At 44.5% G+C, this 22,879-nt stretch overlaps 5 non-coding genes across 5 annotated transcripts; all 5 read left to right on the forward strand.

The window, feature by feature from the left end:
* Positions 1-1,035: 1,035 nt before the first annotated feature.
* On the forward strand, positions 1,036-1,199 carry LOC116360235 (U1 spliceosomal RNA). The gene has a single exon (XR_004206996.1). It is a non-coding gene; the product is annotated as a U1 spliceosomal RNA (small nuclear RNA).
* A 1,372-nt stretch (positions 1,200-2,571) lies between these two features.
* On the forward strand, positions 2,572-2,735 carry LOC116360213 (U1 spliceosomal RNA). Its single transcript, XR_004206974.1, has one exon. It is a non-coding gene; the product is annotated as a U1 spliceosomal RNA (small nuclear RNA).
* Positions 2,736-5,575: 2,840 nt separating this feature from the next.
* Positions 5,576-5,739, forward strand: LOC116360214 (U1 spliceosomal RNA). The gene has a single exon (XR_004206975.1). It is a non-coding gene; the product is annotated as a U1 spliceosomal RNA (small nuclear RNA).
* A 2,796-nt stretch (positions 5,740-8,535) lies between these two features.
* On the forward strand, positions 8,536-8,699 carry LOC116360215 (U1 spliceosomal RNA). Its single transcript, XR_004206976.1, has one exon. It is a non-coding gene; the product is annotated as a U1 spliceosomal RNA (small nuclear RNA).
* A 3,984-nt stretch (positions 8,700-12,683) lies between these two features.
* Positions 12,684-12,847, forward strand: LOC116360216 (U1 spliceosomal RNA). Its single transcript, XR_004206977.1, has one exon. It is a non-coding gene; the product is annotated as a U1 spliceosomal RNA (small nuclear RNA).
* The last annotated feature ends 10,032 nt before the right edge of the window (positions 12,848-22,879 follow it).

Raw genomic sequence — 22,879 nt, forward strand, 5'->3', positions numbered from 1 at the left:
GGGATCGATCCAGCAACTCTAACCACTAGGCTCCCTCCCGCCCCCACCTTGATCATGTGACCCTAATGACCTTTTAACTTATTGACACTTATTTTTTATTTTGCTTTGCTGTAGCCCTCATTAAAAGCTTTACCATTTGTTGTTCTTCATTGGCGCAGACTCTCTCGTATGTCATTATGCTGGTGTTGTTCAGCTTTCTGGCCTGTTATCAATTAGTCCTTACTATTACTTCATTTCATCACACAGCCTACTAGTCCTGCGTTTTAAATACATTCAAGCATTCTCTTGAATAATTTGCCTACAGTATACAATGGCCTAAATAATATATATATTTTTTTAAATCATTAGTACACGTCAACTCTCTGGTGCACCTATCATTTATTTTGTGTTGTTTACACTCTACCAAGCAATCAGGAACTATATATATATAGATATATATAGATATATAGATAGATAGATAGATAGAGATAGATAGAGATATAGAGATATAGATAGATATAGATATATAGATCGATATAGATATATAGATATATATAAAATGATATATACAGTAAATAGTAGCCTACAGTGCTTGTTCGTCACATCGACGCAGCGCTGTATCCTTCCTCTTCCTACGAGCTCAAGTCACATGTCTTCCATACGTCTGACGTCATCTGCTTTTGTCTCCTGAGCGACCAGTCGGATAAACATTCCCCCATTTTTTTTCAAGTTGAATTGTTTACTTGCGATCTCTGAATACTGATATTAGGCTACAGTTGTTCACCAATGAATGTGATTATATAGACGGTCGTTTAGAAAACAAATTCAATGTATATACAATTTCTACCGTGTTGCATCATGGGTAAACAGTCGGACAGTGATATAATATTGTAAAACAAAGTGCATCGCTTTTCCTTCGCCTTGTCCGCAACTCTATTCGTAAACGTCATTAAACCTTGTTCAATATGATGAGGTATTATCAGTAGTAGAAGTGGTAACCGTGAGTCAAACACCTTTGTCCTGGAATGACTCTTCCTCTACCGATGTGTACAACTCATACTTACCTGGCAAGGGAGACACCGTGATCAAGAAGGCGGTTCACCCAGGGCGAGGCTCAGCCATTGCACTCCGGCTGTGCTGACCCCTGCGAATTTCTCAAATGTGGAAATCTCGATTGCATAATTTCTGGTAGTGGGGGACTGCGTTCGCGCTCTCCCCTGATCTTCATGTTATAATAACGAAGTAACAGATTTGGGTTGATTTTGCTTTCACTCCGAATTCTAATGAGTTTTGTGTTGAGAACGTTTGTCAACAATTTACATGTTCTTATCAGATGAATGGTTGTAGAATGTAGGGTCTATTTAAAAGAGAACTAAATTATCCTCAGAGATACAGTTTGTCTTCTGATAACCCGGATGTGTGTGATCTGTTATTGTAGCACTGGTGATTATGCCTGTCATGTCCCGATAATGTGAAGGAAAAGGCCTACTTGTGAATTGATCATTTTGCGCCCTCAGACCCTTTACCACGCCATTGACAAGTGAAATGTATGTGGAATGGTAATGGTTGACCAGGGAAATATCTGTGTCTGTGGCATGGTAATGGTTGGCCAGGGAAATGTCTGTGGCATGGTAATGGTTGACCAGGGAAATGTCTGGAATGGTTGAACCGGGAAATGTATGTGGTCAACCATTACCATGCCACAGACATTTCCCACATGCCACAGACATTTCCTTGGTCAACCATTACCACGTCACAGACATTTCCCTGGTCCACTTATTTCCTGATGAAGTCAGTCAAAACAGAGATGTCAGTGGAGTGGGTCTTTCTAAAAACCAGACTGTAGTTCTAATAAGAGTATTCATGCCAGTATATTCATTCATCTATTCATAAATGACTTTTCCCAGCACCCTAGACTGCACACTTAAAAATAGATACAGGTCTGTTTCGCTGTCCTTCTTTGTGGATAGGGGTCACTCTAACATTGGCCAAATACAACAAACCTCAGAGGGGCATTATTGCTATTACAAACTGGTTACCAACTACATTAGAACAACAAAAACAATCTGCATTCAGGGCTCAAACCACCCTGTTTATAATTTATAATAGATCACCTGTCTGAAAAGTACGACAAAACTACGAGTTGTAGTAGCCTATTCAATTGGCCCAGCGTTAGGTTTGGAATCATATTTTACTGAGAGCAGAAAACAAGCGTGATGAAACTATTCCTACAACGTCTGGAACGCTACAAAACACCAGAAATAAGTGGTGTCTTTCGGTTGGCTGTGTGCACGAATGTGATTTCTGCATTTTGGTACATTGCCTACTTGTGTGTAACCAGACGGACATTTAGACAAAAAATGCAATAAATATAGAATTTCTACCGTGTTGCATGATGGGAGAAAATTCGGACCGTGATATAATATAGTAAAACAAAATGTATTGCTTTTTCTTCGCCTTGTCCGCAACTGTATTCGTAAATGTCATTAAACCTTGTTCAATATGATGTGGTATATCAGTAGTAGAAGTGGTAACCGTGAGTCAAACACCTTTGTCCTGGAAGGAGTGCTCCTCTACCAACGTGTACAACTCATACTTACCTGGCAAGGGAGACACCGTGATCAAGAAGGCGGTTCACCCAGGGCGAGGCTCAGCCATTGCACTCCGGCTGTGCTGACCCCTGCGAATTTCTCAAATGTGGAAATCTCGATTGCATAATTTCTGGTAGTGGGGGACTGCGTTCGCGCTCTCCCCTGATCTTGATGTAAAAAGTAATCTCACTTTAAAATTTCGTCCATGGTCGGAGTGTTGACTCTTGAATTATGTTGAGTTTCCTTTATCAGGAGATTTATCTACGTTTAGCTGTTCTTCCACTTCGAATGAATGCTTTTAAATTGTAGAACCTATTTAAAAAACTATTTTGTTTAGTCCTGGTGGTGTGTAATCCCAGTCCTAGTGGTGGATAGTCCTCGTGGTGTGTAATCCCAGTCCTAGTGGTGTGTAATCTCAGTCCCAGTGCTGTGTAGTCCTAGTGGTGTGTAGTCCCAGTCCTAGTGGTGTGTAGTCCCAGTCCTAGTGGTGTGTAATCCCAGTCCTTGTGGTGTGTAATCCCAGTCCTAGTGTTGTGTAATCTCAGTCCTAGTGGTGTGTAATCCCAGTCCTAATGGTGTGTAATCTCAGTCCTAATGGTGTGTAATCCCAGTCCTAATGGTGTGTAATCTCAGTCCTAGTGGTGTGTAATCCCAGTCCTAGTGGTGTGTAATCTCAGTCCCAGTGGTGTGTAATCTCAGTCCTAGTGGTGTGTAGTCCTAGTGGTGTGTAATCCCAGTCCTAGTGGTGTGTAATCTCAGTCCCAGTGGTGTGTAATCTCAGTCCTAGTGGTGTGTAATCTCAGTCCTAGTGGTGTGTAGTCCCAGTCCTAGTGGTGTGTAATCCCAGTCCTAGTGGTGTGTAATCCCAGTCCTAGTGTTGTGTAATCTCAGTCCTAGTGGTGTGTAATCCCAGTCCTAATGGTGTGTAATCTCAGTCCTAGTGGTGTGTAATCCCAGTCCTAGTGGTGTGTAATCCCAGTCCTAGTGGTGTGTAATCCCAGTCCTAGTGGTGTGTAGTCCTAGTGGTGTGTAATCCCAGTCCTAGTGGTGTGTAATCTCAGTCCTAGTGGTGTGAAATCTCAGTCCTAGTGGTGTGTAATCCCAGTCCTAGTGGTGTGTAATCTCAGTCCTAGTGGTGTGTAATCCCAGTACTAGTGGTGTGTAATCTCAGTCCTAGTGGTGTGTAATCCCAGTCCTAGTGGTGTGTAGTCCTAGTGGTGTGTAATCCCAGTCCTAGTGGTGTGTAGTCCCAGTCCTAGTGGTGTGTAATCCCAGTCCTAGTTGTGTGTAATCCCAGTCCTAGTGGTGTGTAATCTCAGTCCTAGTGGTCTGTAGTCCTAAATTAGTTTGACGATGATCAAGTTCTAAATCTGTCCAATTTATTAACCCCAGGATTTTTCTTTAGAATTTTTGGGGAATTTAACCAGGAAGTCAGAGGTCTTTTCTCAATTTGATTTGCTAAACTCCTACATTCTCTCTCCTTCCTCTCTGGCCTCCTTTTGAAAAATCGTGGCGAGGTGGCGAGGGAGAGGAAACAAAAACGAGCTTGTAATGAAATGAGACTCCTCCACTCGCGCTTCATCAGGCAGATGACGTGGTGGTTAGAGTGTAGAGGTGGCAGGGTAGCCTAGTGGTTAGAGTGTAGAGGTGGCAGGGTAGCCTAGACATTACAACCCACAGCCGGAGTGCTTGACATTACAACCCACTGACATTACAACCCACTGACATTACAACCCACTGACATTACAACCCACTTTGGCATTACAACCCACTGACATTACAACCCACTTTGACATACAACCCACTGATATTACAACCCACTGACATTACAACCCACTGGCATTACAACCCACTGACATTACAACCCACTAACATTACAACCCACTTTGACATTACAACCCACTGACATTACAACCCACTGACATTACAACCCACTGACATTACAACCCACTTTGACATTACAACCCACTGACATTACAACCTACTGACATTACAACCCACTGACATTACAACCCACTGACATTACAACCCACTTTGATATTACAACCCACTGACATTACAACCCACTTTGACATTACAACCCACTGACAATACAACCCACTGACATTACAACCCACTTTGACATTACAACCCACTGACATTACAACCCACTGACATTACAACCCACTGACATTACAACCCACTTTGACATTACAACCCACTGACATTACAACCCACTGACATTACAACCCACTTTGATATTACAACCCACTGACATTACAACCCACTTTGACATTACAACCCACTTTGACATTACAACCCACTGACATTACAACCCACTGACATTACAACCCACTGACATTACAACCCACTTTGGCATTACAACCCACTTTGAGAATGTTTAGACATGTTGAAATGATTTGGGTTTTTTCCCCCGATCACGAGAATCATCCTACCTGACTATCAACTGTAAATTTACAGATTCAATTACAAATACGAGTATGGCCATGTCAGCACACCCCGAGTAGCTACTACTGTGTCTTGTTGATGAACTAGTAAGCTACTGTTTCTCCTCCGTATCTGTGGGTCGTATGCCACCCTGTGGTCGATGGTGGAATCATATTTTACTGAGACCAGAAAACAAGCGTGATGAAACTATTCCTACAACGTCTGGAACGCTACAAAACACCAGAAATAAGTGGTGTCTTTCGGTTGGCTGTGTGCACGAATGTGATTTCTGTATTTTGGTACATTGCCTACTTGTGTGTAACCAGACGGACATTTAGACAAAAAATGCAATAAATATAGAATTTCTACCGTGTTGCATGATGGGAGAAAATTCGGACCGTGATATAATATAGTAAAACAAAATGTATTGCTTTTTCTTCGCCTTGTCCGCAACTGCATTCGTAAATGTCATTAAACCTTGTTCAATTTGATGTGGTATTATCAGTAGTAGAAGTGGTAACCGTGAGTCAAACACCTTTGTCCTGGAAGGAGTGCTCCTCTACCAACGTGTACAACTCATACTTACCTGGCAAGGGAGACACCGTGATCAAGAAGGCGGTTCACCCAGGGCGAGGCTCAGCCATTGCACTCCGGCTGTGCTGACCCCTGCGAATTTCTCAAATGTGGAAATCTCGATTGCATAATTTCTGGTAGTGGGGGACTGCGTTCGCGCTCTCCCCTGATCTTGATGTAAAAAGTAATCTCACTTTAAAATTTCGTCCATGGTCGGAGTGTTGACTCTTGAATTATGTTGAGTTTCCTTTATCAGGAGATTTATCTACGTTTAGCTGTTCTTCCACTTCGAATGAATGCTTTTAAATTGTAGAACCTATTTAAAAAACTATTTTGTTTAGTCCTGGTGGTGTGTAATCCCAGTCCTAGTGGTGGATAGTCCTCGTGGTGTGTAATCCCAGTCCTAGTGGTGTGTAATCTCAGTCCCAGTGCTGTGTAGTCCTAGTGGTGTGTAGTCCCAGTCCTAGTGGTGTGTAGTCCCAGTCCTAGTGGTGTGTAATCCCAGTCCTAGTGTTGTGTAATCTCAGTCCTAGTGGTGTGTAATCCCAGTCCTAATGGTGTGTAATCTCAGTCCTAATGGTGTGTAATCCCAGTCCTAATGGTGTGTAATCTCAGTCCTAGTGGTGTGTAATCCCAGTCCTAGTGGTGTGTAATCTCAGTCCCAGTGGTGTGTAATCTCAGTCCTAGTGGTGTGTAGTCCTAGTGGTGTGTAATCTCAGTCCCAGTGGTGTGTAATCTCAGTCCTAGTGGTGTGTAATCTCAGTCCTAGTGGTGTGTAGTCCCAGTCCTAGTGGTGTGTAATCCCAGTCCTAGTGGTGTGTAATCCCAGTCCTAGTGTTGTGTAATCTCAGTCCTAGTGGTGTGTAATCCCAGTCCTAATGGTGTGTAATCTCAGTCCTAGTGGTGTGTAATCCCAGTCCTAGTGGTGTGTAATCCCAGTCCTAGTGGTGTGTAATCCCAGTCCTAGTGGTGTGTAGTCCTAGTGGTGTGTAATCCCAGTCCTAGTGGTGTGTAATCTCAGTCCTAGTGGTGTGAAATCTCAGTCCTAGTGGTGTGTAATCCCAGTCCTAGTGGTGTGTAATCTCAGTCCTAGTGGTGTGTAATCCCAGTACTAGTGGTGTGTAATCTCAGTCCTAGTGGTGTGTAATCCCAGTCCTAGTGGTGTGTAGTCCTAGTGGTGTGTAATCCCAGTCCTAGTGGTGTGTAGTCCCAGTCCTAGTGGTGTGTAATCCCAGTCCTAGTTGTGTGTAATCCCAGTCCTAGTGGTGTGTAATCTCAGTCCTAGTGGTCTGTAGTCCTAAATTAGTTTGACGATGATCAAGTTCTAAATCTGTCCAATTTATTAACCCCAGGATTTTTCTTTAGAATTTTTGGGGAATTTAACCAGGAAGTCAGAGGTCTTTTCTCAATTTGATTTGCTAAACTCCTACATTCTCTCTCCTTCCTCTCTGGCCTCCTTTTGAAAAATCGTGGCGAGGTGGCGAGGGAGAGGAAACAAAAACGAGCTTGTAATGAAATGAGACTCCTCCACTCGCGCTTCATCAGGCAGATGACGTGGTGGTTAGAGTGTAGAGGTGGCAGGGTAGCCTAGTGGTTAGAGTGTAGAGGTGGCAGGGTAGCCTAGACATTACAACCCACAGCCGGAGTGCTTGACATTACAACCCACTGACATTACAACCCACTGACATTACAACCCACTGACATTACAACCCACTTTGGCATTACAACCCACTGACATTACAACCCACTTTGACATACAACCCACTGATATTACAACCCACTGACATTACAACCCACTGGCATTACAACCCACTGACATTACAACCCACTAACATTACAACCCACTTTGACATTACAACCCACTGACATTACAACCCACTGACATTACAACCCACTGACATTACAACCCACTTTGACATTACAACCCACTGACATTACAACCTACTGACATTACAACCCACTGACATTACAACCCACTGACATTACAACCCACTTTGATATTACAACCCACTGACATTACAACCCACTTTGACATTACAACCCACTGACAATACAACCCACTGACATTACAACCCACTTTGACATTACAACCCACTGACATTACAACCCACTGACATTACAACCCACTGACATTACAACCCACTTTGACATTACAACCCACTGACATTACAACCCACTGACATTACAACCCACTTTGATATTACAACCCACTGACATTACAACCCACTTTGACATTACAACCCACTTTGACATTACAACCCACTGACATTACAACCCACTGACATTACAACCCACTGACATTACAACCCACTTTGGCATTACAACCCACTTTGAGAATGTTTAGACATGTTGAAATGATTTGGGTTTTTTCCCCCGATCACGAGAATCATCCTACCTGACTATCAACTGTAAATTTACAGATTCAATTACAAATACGAGTATGGCCATGTCAGCACACCCCGAGTAGCTACTACTGTGTCTTGTTGATGAACTAGTAAGCTACTGTTTCTCCTCCGTATCTGTGGGTCGTATGCCACCCTGTGGTCGATGGTGGAATCATATTTTACTGAGACCAGAAAACAAGCGTGATGAAACTATTCCTACAACGTCTGGAACGCTACAAAACACCAGAAATAAGTGGTGTCTTTCGGTTGGCTGTGTGCACGAATGTGATTTCTGTATTTTGGTACATTGCCTACTTGTGTGTAACCAGACGGACATTTAGACAAAAAATGCAATAAATATAGAATTTCTACCGTGTTGCATGATGGGAGAAAATTCGGACCGTGATATAATATAGTAAAACAAAATGTATTGCTTTTTCTTCGCCTTGTCCGCAACTGCATTCGTAAATGTCATTAAACCTTGTTCAATTTGATGTGGTATTATCAGTAGTAGAAGTGGTAACCGTGAGTCAAACACCTTTGTCCTGGAAGGAGTGCTCCTCTACCAACGTGTACAACTCATACTTACCTGGCAAGGGAGACACCGTGATCAAGAAGGCGGTTCACCCAGGGCGAGGCTCAGCCATTGCACTCCGGCTGTGCTGACCCCTGCGAATTTCTCAAATGTGGAAATCTCGATTGCATAATTTCTGGTAGTGGGGGACTGCGTTCGCGCTCTCCCCTGATCTTGATGTAAAAAGTAATCTCACTTTAAAATTTCGTCCATGGTCGGAGTGTTGACTCTTGAATTATGTTGAGTTTCCTTTATCAGGAGATTTATCTACGTTTAGCTGTTCTTCCACTTCGAATGAATGCTTTTAAATTGTAGAACCTATTTAAAAACTATTTTGTTTAGTCCTGGTGGTGTGTAATCCCAGTCCTAGTGGTGGATAGTCCTCGTGGTGTGTAATCCCAGTCCTAGTGGTGTGTAATCTCAGTCCCAGTGCTGTGTAGTCCTAGTGGTGTGTAGTCCCAGTCCTAGTGGTGTGTAGTCCCAGTCCTAGTGGTGTGTAATCCCAGTCCTAGTGTTGTGTAATCTCAGTCCTAGTGGTGTGTAATCCCAGTCCTAATGGTGTGTAATCTCAGTCCTAATGGTGTGTAATCCCAGTCCTAATGGTGTGTAATCTCAGTCCTAGTGGTGTGTAATCCCAGTCCTAGTGGTGTGTAATCTCAGTCCCAGTGGTGTGTAATCTCAGTCCTAGTGGTGTGTAGTCCTAGTGGTGTGTAATCCCAGTCCTAGTGGTGTGTAATCTCAGTCCCAGTGGTGTGTAATCTCAGTCCTAGTGGTGTGTAATCTCAGTCCTAGTGGTGTGTAGTCCCAGTCCTAGTGGTGTGTAGTCCTAGTGGTGTGTAATCCCAGTCCTAGTGGTGTGTAATCTCAGTCCTAGTGGTGTGAAATCTCAGTCCTAGTGGTGTGTAATCCCAGTCCTAGTGGTGTGTAATCTCAGTCCTAGTGGTGTGTAATCCCAGTACTAGTGGTGTGTAATCTCAGTCCTAGTGGTGTGTAATCCCAGTCCTAGTGGTGTGTAGTCCTAGTGGTGTGTAATCCCAGTCCTAGTGGTGTGTAGTCCCAGTCCTAGTGGTGTGTAATCCCAGTCCTAGTTGTGTGTAATCCCAGTCCTAGTGGTGTGTAATCTCAGTCCTAGTGGTCTGTAGTCCTAAATTAGTTTGACGATGATCAAGTTCTAAATCTGTCCAATTTATTAACCCCAGGATTTTTCTTTAGAATTTTTGGGGAATTTAACCAGGAAGTCAGAGGTCTTTTCTCAATTTGATTTGCTAAACTCCTACATTCTCTCTCCTTCCTCTCTGGCCTCATTTTGAAAAATCGTGGCGAGGTGGCGAGGGAGAGGAAACAAAAACGAGTTTGTAATGAAATGAGACTCCTCCACTCGCGCTTCATCAGGCAGATGACGTGGTGGTTAGAGTGTAGAGGTGGCAGGGTAGCCTAGTGGTTAGAGTGTAGAGGTGGCAGGGTAGCCTAGACATTACAACCCACAGCCGGAGTGCTTGACATTACAACCCACTGACATTACAACCCACTGACATTACAACCCACTGACATTACAACCCACTTTGACATTACAACCCACTGACATTACAACCCACTTTGACATTACAACCCACTGAAAATACAACCCACTGACATTACAACCCACTTTGACATTACAACCCACTTTGACATTACAACCCACTTTGACATTACAACCCACTTTGACATTACAACCCAATGACATTACAACCCACTTTGATGATATTACAACCCACTGACATTATAACCCACTTTGATGATATTACAACCCACTGATATTACAACCCACTGACATTACAACCCACTTTGATGATATTACAACCCACTGACATTACAACCCACTGACATTACAACCCACTTTGGCATTACAACCCACTGACATTACAACCCACTTTGATGATATTACAACCCACTGGCATTACAACCCACTGACATTACAACCCACTTTGGCATTACAACCCACTTTGATGATATTACAACCCACTGATATTACAACCCACTGACAATACAACCCACTGACATTACAACCCACTTTGACATTACAACCACTTTGACATTACAACTCACTTTGAAATTACAACCCACTGACATTACAAACCACTGATATTACAACCCACTTTGACATTACAACCCACTTTGACATTACAACCCACTGAAAATACAACCCACTTTGACATTACAACCCACTGAAAATACAACCCACTGACATTACAACCCACTTTGACATACAACCCACGTTGACATTACAACCCACTTTGACATTACAACCCACTGACATTACAACCCGCTTTGAAATTACAACCCACTGACATTACAAACCACTGATATTACAACCCACTTTGACATTACAACCCACTTTGACATTACAACCCACTGAAAATACAACCCACTGACATTACAACCCACTTTGACATACAACCCACGTTGACATTACAACCCACTTTGACATTACAACCCACTGACATTACAACCCACTGACATTACAACCCACTGACATTACAACCCACTTTGGCATTACAACCCACTGACATTACAACCCACGTTGGCATTACAACCCACTTGACATACAACCCACTGACATTACAACCCACTTTGACATTACAACCCACTGACATTACAACCCACTTTGGCATTACAACCCACTTTGACATTACAACCCACTGACATTACAACCCACTTTGATGATATTACAACCCACTTTGACATACAACCCACTGACATTACAACCCACTGACATTACAACCCACTTTGGCATTACAACCCACTTTGGCATTACAACCCACTGACATTACAACCCACTTTGGCATTACAACCCACTGACATTACAACCCACTTTGATGATATTACAACCCACTTTGACATACAACCCACTGACATTACAACCCACTGACATTACAACCCACTTTGGCATTACAACCCACTGACATTACAACCCACTTTGACATACAACCCACTGATATTACAACCCACTGACATTACAAACCCACTGACATTACAACCCACTTTGACATTACAACCCACTGACATTACAACCCACTTTGACATTACAACCCACTGACATTACAACCCACTGACATTACAACCCACTGACATTACAACCCACTTTGACATTACAACCCACTGACATTACAACCCACTGACATTACAACCCACTGACATTACAACCCACTGACATTACAACCCACTTTGATATTACAACCCACTGACATTACAACCCACTTTGACATTACAACCCACTGACATTACAACCCACTGACATTACAACCCACTTTGACATTACGACCCACTGACATTACAACCCACTGACATTACAACCCACTGACATTACAACCCACTGACATTACAACCCACTGACATTACAACCCACTTTGACATTACAACCCACTGACATTACAACCCACTTTGACATTACAACCCACTTGACATTACAACCCACTGACATTACAACCCACTGACATTACAACCCACTGACATTACAACCCACTTTGGCATTACAACCCACTTTGAGAATGTTTAGACATGTTGAAATGATTTGGGTTTTTTCCCCCGATCACGAGAATCATCCTACCTGACTATCAACTGTACATTTACAGATTCAATTACAAATACGAGTATGGCCATGTCAGCACACCCCGAGTAGCTACTACTGTGTCTTGTTGATGAACTAGTAAGCTACTGTTTCTCCTCCGTATCTGTGGGTCGTATGCCACCCTGTGGTCGATGGTGGAATCATATTTTACTGAGACCAGAAAACAAGCGTGATGAAACTATTCCTACAACGTCTGGAACGCTACAAAACACCAGAAATAAGTGGTGTCTTTCGGTTGGCTGTGTGCACGAATGTGATTTCTGTATTTTGGTACATTGCCTACTTGTGTGTAACCAGACGGACATTTAGACAAAAAATGCAATAAATATAGAATTTCTACCGTGTTGCATGATGGGAGAAAATTCGGACCGTGATATAATATAGTAAAACAAAATGTATTGCTTTTTCTTCGCCTTGTCCGCAACTGCATTCGTAAATGTCATTAAACCTTGTTCAATATGATGTGGTATATCAGTAGTAGAAGTGGTAACCGTGAGTCAAACACCTTTGTCCTGGAAGGAGTGCTCCTCTACCAACGTGTACAACTCATACTTACCTGGCAAGGGAGACACCGTGATCAAGAAGGCGGTTCACCCAGGGCGAGGCTCAGCCATTGCACTCCGGCTGTGCTGACCCCTGCGAATTTCTCAAATGTGGAAATCTCGATTGCATAATTTCTGGTAGTGGGGGACTGCGTTCGCGCTCTCCCCTGATCTTGATGTAAAAAGTAATCTCACTTTAAAATTTCGTCCATGGTCGGAGTGTTGACTCTTGAATTATGTTGAGTTTCCTTTATCAGGAGATTTATCTACGTTTAGCTGTTCTTCCACTTCGAATGAATGCTTTTAAATTGTAGAACCTATTTAAAAAACTGTTTTGTTTAGTCCTGGTGGTGTGTAATCCCAGTCCTAGTGGTGTATAGTCCTCATGGTGTGCAATCCCAGTCCTAGTGGTGTGTAATCTCAGTCCTAGTGGTGTGAAATCCCAGTCCTAATGGTGTGTAATCTCAGTCCTAGTGGTGTGTAATCCCAGTCCGAGTGGTGTGTAATCTCAGTCCTAGTGGTGTGTAATCTCAGTCCTAGTGTTGTGTAATCTCAGTCCTAGTGGTGTGTAATCCCAGTCCTAGTTGTGTGTAATCCCAGTCCTAGTGGTCTGTAGTCCTAGTGGTGTTTAATCTCAGTCCTAGTGGTCTGTAGTCCTAGTTGTGTGTAATCCCAGTCCTAGTGGTGTGTAGTCCCAGTCCTAGTGGTGTGTAATCCCAGTCCTAGTGGTGTGTAGTCCTAGTGGTGTGTAATCTCAGTCCTAGTGGTCTGTAGTCCTAGTTGTGTGTAATCCCAGTCCTAGGGGTGTTTAATCCCAGTCCTAGTGGTGTGCAATCCCAGTCCTAGTTGTGTGTAACCCCAGTCCTAGTGGTCTGTAGTCCTAGTGGTGTGTAATCCCAGTCCTAGTGGTGTGTAGTCCCAGTCCTAGTGGTGTGTAATCCCAGTCCTAGTTGTGTGTAATCCCAGTCCTAGTGGTGTGTAATCTCAGTCCTAGTGGTCTGTAGTCCTAGTGGTGTGTAATCCCAGTCCTAGTGGTGTGTATTCCCAGTCCTAGTGGTGTGTAATCCCAGTCCTAGTGGTGTGTAGTCCTAGTGGTGTGTAATCCCAGTCCTAGTGGTGTGTAGTCCCAGTCCTAGTGGTGTGTAATCCCAGTCCTAGTTGTGTGTAATCCCAGTCCTAGTGGTGTGTAATCTCAGTCCTAGTGGTCTGTAGTCCTAGTGGTGTGTAATCCCAGTCCTAGTGGTGTGTAATCTCAGTCCTAGTGGTGTGTAATCTCAGTCCTAGTGGTGTGTAATCTCAGTCCTAGTGGTGTGTAATCTCAGTCCTAGTGTTGTGTAATCTCAGTCCTAGTGGTGTGTAATCCCAGTCCTAGTTGTGTGTAATCCCAGTCCTAGTGGTCTGTAGTCCTAGTGGTGTTTAATCTCAGTCCTAGTGGTCTGTAGTCCTAGTTGTGTGTAATCCCAGTCCTAGTGGTGTGTAGTCCCAGTCCTAGTGGTGTGTAATCCCAGTCCTAGTGGTGTGTAGTCCTAGTGGTGTGTAATCTCAGTCCTAGTGGTCTGTAGTCCTAGTTGTGTGTAATCCCAGTCCTAGGGGTGTTTAATCCCAGTCCTAGTGGTGTGCAATCCCAGTCCTAGTTGTGTGTAACCCCAGTCCTAGTGGTCTGTAGTCCTAGTGGTGTGTAATCCCAGTCCTAGTGGTGTGTAGTCCCAGTCCTAGTGGTGTGTAATCCCAGTCCTAGTTGTGTGTAATCCCAGTCCTAGTGGTGTGTAATCTCAGTCCTAGTGGTCTGTAGTCCTAGTGGTGTGTAATCCCAGTCCTAGTGGTGTGTATTCCCAGTCCTAGTGGTGTGTAATCCCAGTCCTAGTGGTGTGTAGTCCTAGTGGTGTGTAATCCCAGTCCTAGTGGTGTGTAGTCCCAGTCCTAGTGGTGTGTAATCCCAGTCCTAGTTGTGTGTAATCCCAGTCCTAGTGGTGTGTAATCTCAGTCCTAGTGGTCTGTAGTCCTAGTGGTGTGTAATCCCAGTCCTAGTGGTGTGTAATCTCAGTCCTAGTGGTGTGTAATCTCAGTCCTAGTGGTGTGTAATCTCAGTCCTAGTGGTGTGTAATCCCAGTCCTAGTGGTGTGTAATCTCAGTCCTAGTGGTGTGTAATCCCAGTCCTAGTGGTGTGTAATTAGATACATCTCATACCCTTGTAGCAACATTTAGATGTAAAAAGCCTAGTGGTTAGAGTGTAGAGGTGGCAGGGTAGCCTAGTGGTTAGAGTGTAGAGGTGGCAGGGTAGCCTAGTGGTTAGAGTGTAGAGGTGGCAGGGTAGCCTAGAGGTTAGAGTGTAGAGGTGGCAGGGCAGCCTAGTGGTTAGAGTGTAGAGGTGGCAGGGTAGCCTAGTGGTTAGAGTGTAGAGGCGGCAGGGTAGCCTAGTGGTTAAAGTGTAGAGGTGGCAGGGTAGCCTAGTGGTTAAAGTGTAGAGGTGGCAGGGTAGCCTAGTGGTTAGAGTGTAGAGATGGCAGCGTAGCCTAGTGGTTAGAGTGTAGAGGTGGCAGGGTAGCCTAGTGGTTAGAGTGTAGAGGTGGCAGGGTAGCCTAGTGGTTAGAGGGTAGAGGTGGCAGGGTAGCCTAGTGGTTAGAGTGTAGAGGTGGCAGGGCAGCCTAGTGGTTAGAGTGTAGAGGTGGCAGGGTAGCCTAGTGGTTAGAGTGTAGAGGTGGCAGGGGCAGCCTAGTGGTTAGAGTGTAGAGGTGGCAGGGTAGCCTAGTGGTTAGAGTGTAGAGGTGGCAGGGTACCTAGTGGTTAGAGTGTAGAGGTGGCAGGGTAGCCTAGTGGTTAGAGTGTAGAGGTGGAGGGTACCTAGTGGTAGAGTGTAGGGGCAGGGCAGCCTAGTGGTTAGAGTGTAGAGGTGGCAGGGTAGCCTAGTGGTTAGAGTGTAGAGGTGGCAGGGTAGCCTAGTGGTTAGAGTGTAGAGGTGGCAGGGTAGCCTAGTGGTTAGAGTGTAGAGGTGGCAGGGTGGCCTAGTGGTTAGAGTGTAGAGGTGGCAGGGTAGCCTAGTGGTTAGAGTGTAGAGGTGGCAGGGTGGCCTAGTGGTTAGAGTGTAGAGGTAGCAGGGTAGCCTAGTGGTTAGAGTGTAGAGGTGGCAGGGTGGCCTAGTGGTTAGAGTGTAGAGGTGGCAGGGTAGCCTAGTGGTTAGAGTGTAGAGGTAGCAGGGTAGCCTAGTGGTTAGAGTGTAGAGGTAGCAGGGTAGCCTAGTGGTTAGAGTGTAGACGTGGCAGGGCAGCCTAGTGGTCTGTCCTTCTGCCCCTGAATTTCTGTTCCTAAGCTGTCATTCAAAATAATAATTTGTTCTTATCTGACTTGCCTAGTAAAAATAAAAGTCATTTTTTAAAAATGTTTTATTTGTAAAAAAAATTCTAGATAAAACAATAAGTAGCCTATTGTTTTTACATGTCTGTATGCTTTTCTCCTCAGACAAAACAACAGCTGATTAAAAGGGTGTGTGGAGGAGATATCAAAACTCTTCTGTGAAGGACTCAGGTAGTCACCTTTCACTGAGGAAAGTAATGTGTCAACTCCTCAACCACTCCTCAAACCATCGGTTTCCGGGTCACGGAGGAGAGAGGGCAGAGGAGAAAGGGCGGAGGAGAGAGGACGGAGGAGAGAGGACGGAGGAGAGAGGACGGAAAAGAGAGGACGGAAGAGAGAGGACGGAGGAGAGAGGACGGAGGAGAGAGGACGGAGGAGAGAGGAGAGAGGAGAGAGGAGGGAGGAGAGAGGAGGGAGGACAGAGGACGGAGGAGAGAGGACGGAAGAGAGAGGACGGAGGAGAGAGGACGGAAGAGAGAGGACGGAGGAGAGAGGACGGAAGAGAGAGGACGGAGGAGAGAGGACGGAGGAGAGAGGACGGAGGAGAGAGGACGGAGGAGAGAGGGAGGAAGAGAGAGGGAGGAAGAGAGAGGGAGGGCGGAGGAGAGAGGACGGAGGACTGACTTTTTCCCCAAATGAGAAAAGACCATAGAATTTCCTGCCAGTTTCACAATGATGGGTCGTGGAGAGGAAGAAGTATCTTCAATCAGATCCGTGTCAAGTAAAAAAAAAAATGTAATCAAAAAACAAGTTTCCACAGTTTATTAATCAACATGATTCAGAACATTACTGAAATATGAGAGAAGATTGAAGTTATAATTTAGCCTGAACATGACAGGGCTTATTATAGCAATGATAGGATAGAGATATGACACCATACATTTATATTGCGCAATGATTCACTATAGATCATATTAATTAAACCTGTTTTATTTCACAAGGTGGCATAGACCTACAGACCAGGTATGCCTTTGTAGAAGACATGAATCAGGCTCATGGTTTGAGTTATGAGTTAGCCCTGCCCAAATAAGGACATTTCCTCTTGGTCTCATTGGTCAAGACGTTAGTTTTCTCCCGTGGGAGATCGGGGGTTCACGACTATGTCTGACATCTATAAAGGCCTATCTTACCCCAACCAATATGTACCAATGTACTTATTTGGGCAGGGCTACCTCATAACCAAACCATGATCCTGATTCATGTCTTCTACATAGGCATTACCTGGTCTCAGTTTTCAACATCTACTTTCATCTCATGCTATCTTACTAGATGGTGAAACAGAGCACATCAGTGGGACTCCAGGCTAACTTCACCAATCCAGTACTAGATGGTGAAACAGAGCACATCAGTGGGACTCAATACTAGAGGGTGAAACAGAGCACATCAGTGAGACTCCAGGCTAACTTGACCAATCCAATACTAGATGGTGAAACAGTGCACATCCGCAGGCCTCCAGGCTAACTTGACCAATACAATACTAGAGGGTGAAACAGAGCACATCAGTGGAACTCCAGGCTAACTTGACCAATACAATACTAGATGGTGAAACAGAGCACATCAATGGGACTCCAGGCTAACTTGACCAATCCAATACTAGAGGGTGAAACAGAGCACATCAGTGGGACTCCAGGCTAACTTGACCAATCCAATACTAGAGGGTGAAACAGAGCACATCCGTGGGACTCCAGGCTAACTTGACCAATCCAGTACTAGAGGGTGAAACAGAGCACATCCGTAGGACTCCATATTGCCTGGAATAACAACAGCAGAATAGCAGAAGAGGGTAACGTGGATGATATTGTCTGGAACAACAACAACAGCAGAATAGCAGTGAAATGTGTGAGAGGATTTGATACTGTATCCAGGAAACAGGGTGTAGTAACATCATAAGTCCAGCAGGTGGTGTGAGTGAGCCAGCACACCATCCCATTCAGTCAGTCCCTCACAGTACCTTCAAGTTAGTTCTAAATGACAAACACTCGTTCCTGATCTATCAACACAACACATTTCTATACCTGAACACGTAAAGTTTTGATTTTTAACGTTGCACCCACCTGAACAGACCCTCTTGCAGATGTATTTCACCCACTAGCTACAGATGTATTTCACCCGCTAGCTACAGATGTATTTCACCCGCTAGCTACAGATGTATTTCACCCGCTAGCTAAAGATGTATTTCACCCGCTAGCTACAGATGTATTTCACCCGCTAGCTACAGATGTATTTCACCCGCTAGCTAAAGATGTATTTCACCCACTAGCTACAGATGTATTTCACCCGCTAGCTAAAGATGTATTTCACCCCGCTAGCTACAGATGTATTTCACCCGCTAGCTAAAGATGTATTTCACCCGCTAGCTACAGATGTATTTCACCCGCTAGCTACAGATGTATTTCACCCGCTAGCTACAGATGTATTTCACCCGCTAGCTAAAGACGTATTTCACCCGCTAGCTAAAGATGTATTTCACCCGCTAGCTACAGATGTATTTCACCCGCTAGCTACAGATGTATTTCACCCGCTAGCTACAGATGTATTTCACCCGCTAGCTACAGATGTATTTCACCCACTAGCTACAGATGTATTTCACTCGCTAGCTACAGATGTATTTCACCCGCTAGCTAAAGATGTATTTCACCCGCTAGCTACAGATGTATTTCACCCGCTAGCTAAAGATGTATTTCACCCGCTAGCTACAGACAGAGGATGAGCTTTCATTTCCAATCCCTCACCTTAACCATTAGATCAGGGGTGTCAAACTAATTTTGTCCTGAGAGGCGCCATCGGTCGTCAACGAGGTCCGGAGGACCGCACTCAAAACTGGTTATATTTCCTTGCCGTCAAAATTTGCACTAAATAGACCTCCATTCATAGTTTTTGGAATGTGCATTGCTCCCTGACTGTCTAGGGATTATTAACATTCTGGAAATGCATGAATATAGGTCCATTATCCTTTCTACACAGCACCGCCAGGTAGTGACTGAGGAGACTAGCATCGCCAGGTAGTGACTGAGGAGACTAGCACCACCAGGTAGTGACTGAGGAGACTAGCACCACCAGGTAGTGACTGAGGAGACTAGCACCACCAGGTAGTGACTGAGGAGACTAGCACCACCAGGTAGTGACTGTGAGTAGTCTGTAATATAGAGACTAGCACCACCAGGTAGTGACTGTGAGGAGTCTGTAATATACAGACTAGCACCACCAGGTAGTGACTGTGAGGAGTCTGTAATATAGAGACTAGCACCACCAGGTAGTGACTGTGAGGAGTCTGTAATATAGAGACTAGCACCACCAAGTAGTGACTGAGGAGACTAGCACCGCCAGGTAGTGACTGAGGAGACTAGCACCACCAGGTAGTGACTGAAGACTCTGTCATATAGAGACTAGCACCACCAGGTAGTGACTGAGGAGACTAGCACCACCAGGTAGTGACTGAGGAGACTAGCATCACCAGGTAGTGACCAAGGAGACTAGCACTGCCAGGTAGTGACTGAGGAGACAAGCACCATCAGGTAGTGACTGAGGAGTCTGTCATATAGAGACTAGCGCCACCAGGTAGTGACTGTGAGGAGTCTGTAATATAGAGACTAGCACCACCAGGTAATGACTGAGGAGTCTGTAATATAGAGATTATGTAGTGACTGTGAGGAGTCTGTCATATAGAGACTAGCACCACCAGGTAGTGACTGTCAGGAGTCTGTAATATAGAGACTTGCACCACCAGGTATTCACGGTGAGGCGTCTGTAATATAAAGACTAGCACCACCAAGGTAGTGACGGTGAGGCCTATCCCTGTAATATAGAGACTAGCACCACCAGGTAGTGACGGTGAGGCCTATCCCTGTAATATAGAGACTAGCACCACCAGGTAGTGACGGTGAGGCCTATCCCTGTAATATAGAGACTAGCACCACCAGGTAGTGACGGTGAGGCCTATCCATGAAATATAGAGACTTCCACCACCAGGTAGTGACGGTGAGGCCTATCCCTGTAATATAGAGACTAGCACCACCAGGTAGTGACGGTGAGGCCTATCCCTGTAATATAGAGACTAGCACCACCAGGTAGTAACGGTGAGGCCTATCCCTGTAATATAGAGACTAGGCCCACCAGGTAGTGACGGTGGGGAGTCTGTAATATCGAGACTAGCATCACCAGGTAGTGACTTTGAGGCCTATCCCTGTAATATAGAGACTAGCACCACCACTAGCACCACCAGGTAGTGACAGTGAGGAGTCTGTAATATAGAGAATAGCACCACCAGGTAGTGACGGTGAGGAGTCTGTAATATAGAGACTAGCACCACCAGGTAGTGACGGTGAGGAGTCAGTCTCTATATTACAGACTCCTCACCGTCACTACCTGGTGGTGCTAGTCTCTATATTACAGACTCCTCACCGTCACTACTTGGTGGTGCTAGTCTCTGTATTACAGACTCCTCCCAGTCACTACCTGGTGGTGCTAGTCTCTATATTACAGACTCCACAGTCACTACCTGGTGGTGCTAGTCTCTATATTACAGACTCCTCACCGTCACTACCTGGTGGTGCTAGTCTCTATATTACAGACTCCTCCCAGTCACTACCTGGTGGTGTTAGTCTCTATTACAGACTCCTCACAGTCACTACCTGGTGGTGCTAGTCTCTATATTACAGGGAAAGGCCTCACAGTCACTACCTGGTGGTGCTAGTCTCTATATTACAGACTCCTCACAGTCACCACCTGGTGATGCTAGTCTCTATATTACAGAGTCCTCACAGTCACTACCTGGTGGTGCTAGTCTCTATATTACAGACTCCTGACAGTCACTACCTGGTGGCGCTAGTCTCTATATTACAGACTCCTCACCATCACTACCTGGTGGTGCTAGTCTCTATATTACAATGTAGTGACTGAGGAGACTAGCACCACCAGGTAGTGACTGTGAGGAGTCTGTAATATAGAGACTAGCACCACCAGGTAGTGATTGTGAGGCCTATCCCTGTAATGTCCTGCGATAAGGCCTCTAATAACTGATTATTAGTATTTATTGATTAGATTGTCTTATTACTTAATGGTGATACTTTGACTGTCTGGATAAAACTTTTCGCTGACTGTCATCACTATGGTGTGACCGAGGGAAGCCATAACCTCTGTCTTAGGTCAAACTATGGTGTGACCGAGGGAAGCCATAACCTCTGTCTTAGGTCAAACTATGGTGTGACCGGGAGAAGCCATAACTCTGTCTTAGGTCAAACTATGGTGTGACTGAGGGAAGCCACAACCTCTGTCTTAGGTCAAACTATGGTGTGACTGGAGGAAGCCATAACCTCTGTCTTAGGTCAAACTATGAGTGACCGAGGGAAGCCATAACCTCTGTCTTAGGTCAAACGATGAGTGACCGAGGGAAGCCATAACCTCTGTCTTAGGTCAAACTATGATGTGCCTGGAGGACGCCTCACCTCTGTCTTAGGTCAAACTATGAAACTGTACTGCAACAATTAGAATGGTATGGAATATAATGGAATGGCTTGGAAGAGAACAGAATGGAATAAAAGTCTAGTTTTACAAACGAATAACACTATATTACAACTATCACGCTGTAAAATTAAACAAATTGATTATTTTGCGTTGGTCCCCAGCTGTGTGACTGTATAACACCAGCTGTGTGACTGTATAACACACCAGCTGTGTGACTGTATAACACATCAGCTGTGTGACCGTATAACACACCAGCTGTGTGACTGTATAACACCAGCTGTGTGACTGTATAACACCAGCTGTGTGACTGTATAACACCAGCTGTGTGACTGTATAACACCAGCTGTGTGACTGTATAAAACCAGCTGTGTGACTGTATAACACCAGCTGTGTGACTGTATAACACCAGCTGTGTGACTGTATAACACCAGCTGTGTGACCGTATAACACACCAGCTGTGTGGACTGTATAACACCAGCTGTGTGACTGTATAACACACCAGCTGTGTGACTGTATAACACATCAGCTGTGTGACCGTATAACACACCAGCTGTGTGACTGTATAACACCAGCTGTGTGACTGTATAACACCAGCTGTGTGACTGTATAACACCAGCTGTGTGACCGTATAACACCAGCTGTGTGACTGTATAACACCAGCTGTGTGACCGTATAACACACCAGCTGTGTGACCGTATAACACCAGCTGGTGTGACTGTATAACACACCAGCTGTGTGACCGTATAACACCAGCTGTGTGACTGTATAACACCAGCTGTGTGACCGTATAACACCAGCTGTGTGACTGTATAACACCAGCTGTGTGACTGTATAACACCAGCTGTGTGACTGTATAACACCAGCCGTGTGACCGTATAACACCAGCTGTGTGACCGTATAACACCAGCTGTGTGACCGTATAACACCAGCTGTTGTGACCGTATAACACCAGCTGTGTGAACTTATAACACCAGCTGTGTGACCGTATAACACCAGCTGTGTGACCGTATAACACCAGCTGTGTGACTGTATAACACCAGCTGTGTGACTGTATAACACCAGCTGTGTGACTGTATAACACCAGCTGTGTGAATGTATAACACATGTACAAGAATGAGTTAAACAATGTTTATTACAGTCTAAATAATGTTTATAACAGTCAAAATGAGGTTTATAACAGTCAAAATGAGGTTTATAACAGTCAAAATTAGGTTTATTACAGTCAAAATGAGGTTTATAACAGTCAAAATCAGGTTTATAACAGTCAAAATGAGGTTTATAACAGTCAAAATGAGGTTTATTACAGTCAAAATTAGGTTTATAACAGTCAAAATGAGGTTTATAACAGTCAAAATGAGGTTTTTAACAGTCAAAATGAGGTTTATAAC

The sequence above is a fragment of the Oncorhynchus kisutch genome, unplaced genomic scaffold (assembly GCF_002021735.2).
Source record: "Oncorhynchus kisutch isolate 150728-3 unplaced genomic scaffold, Okis_V2 Okis07a-Okis12b_hom, whole genome shotgun sequence".
NCBI lineage: Eukaryota > Metazoa > Chordata > Actinopteri > Salmoniformes > Salmonidae > Oncorhynchus > Oncorhynchus kisutch.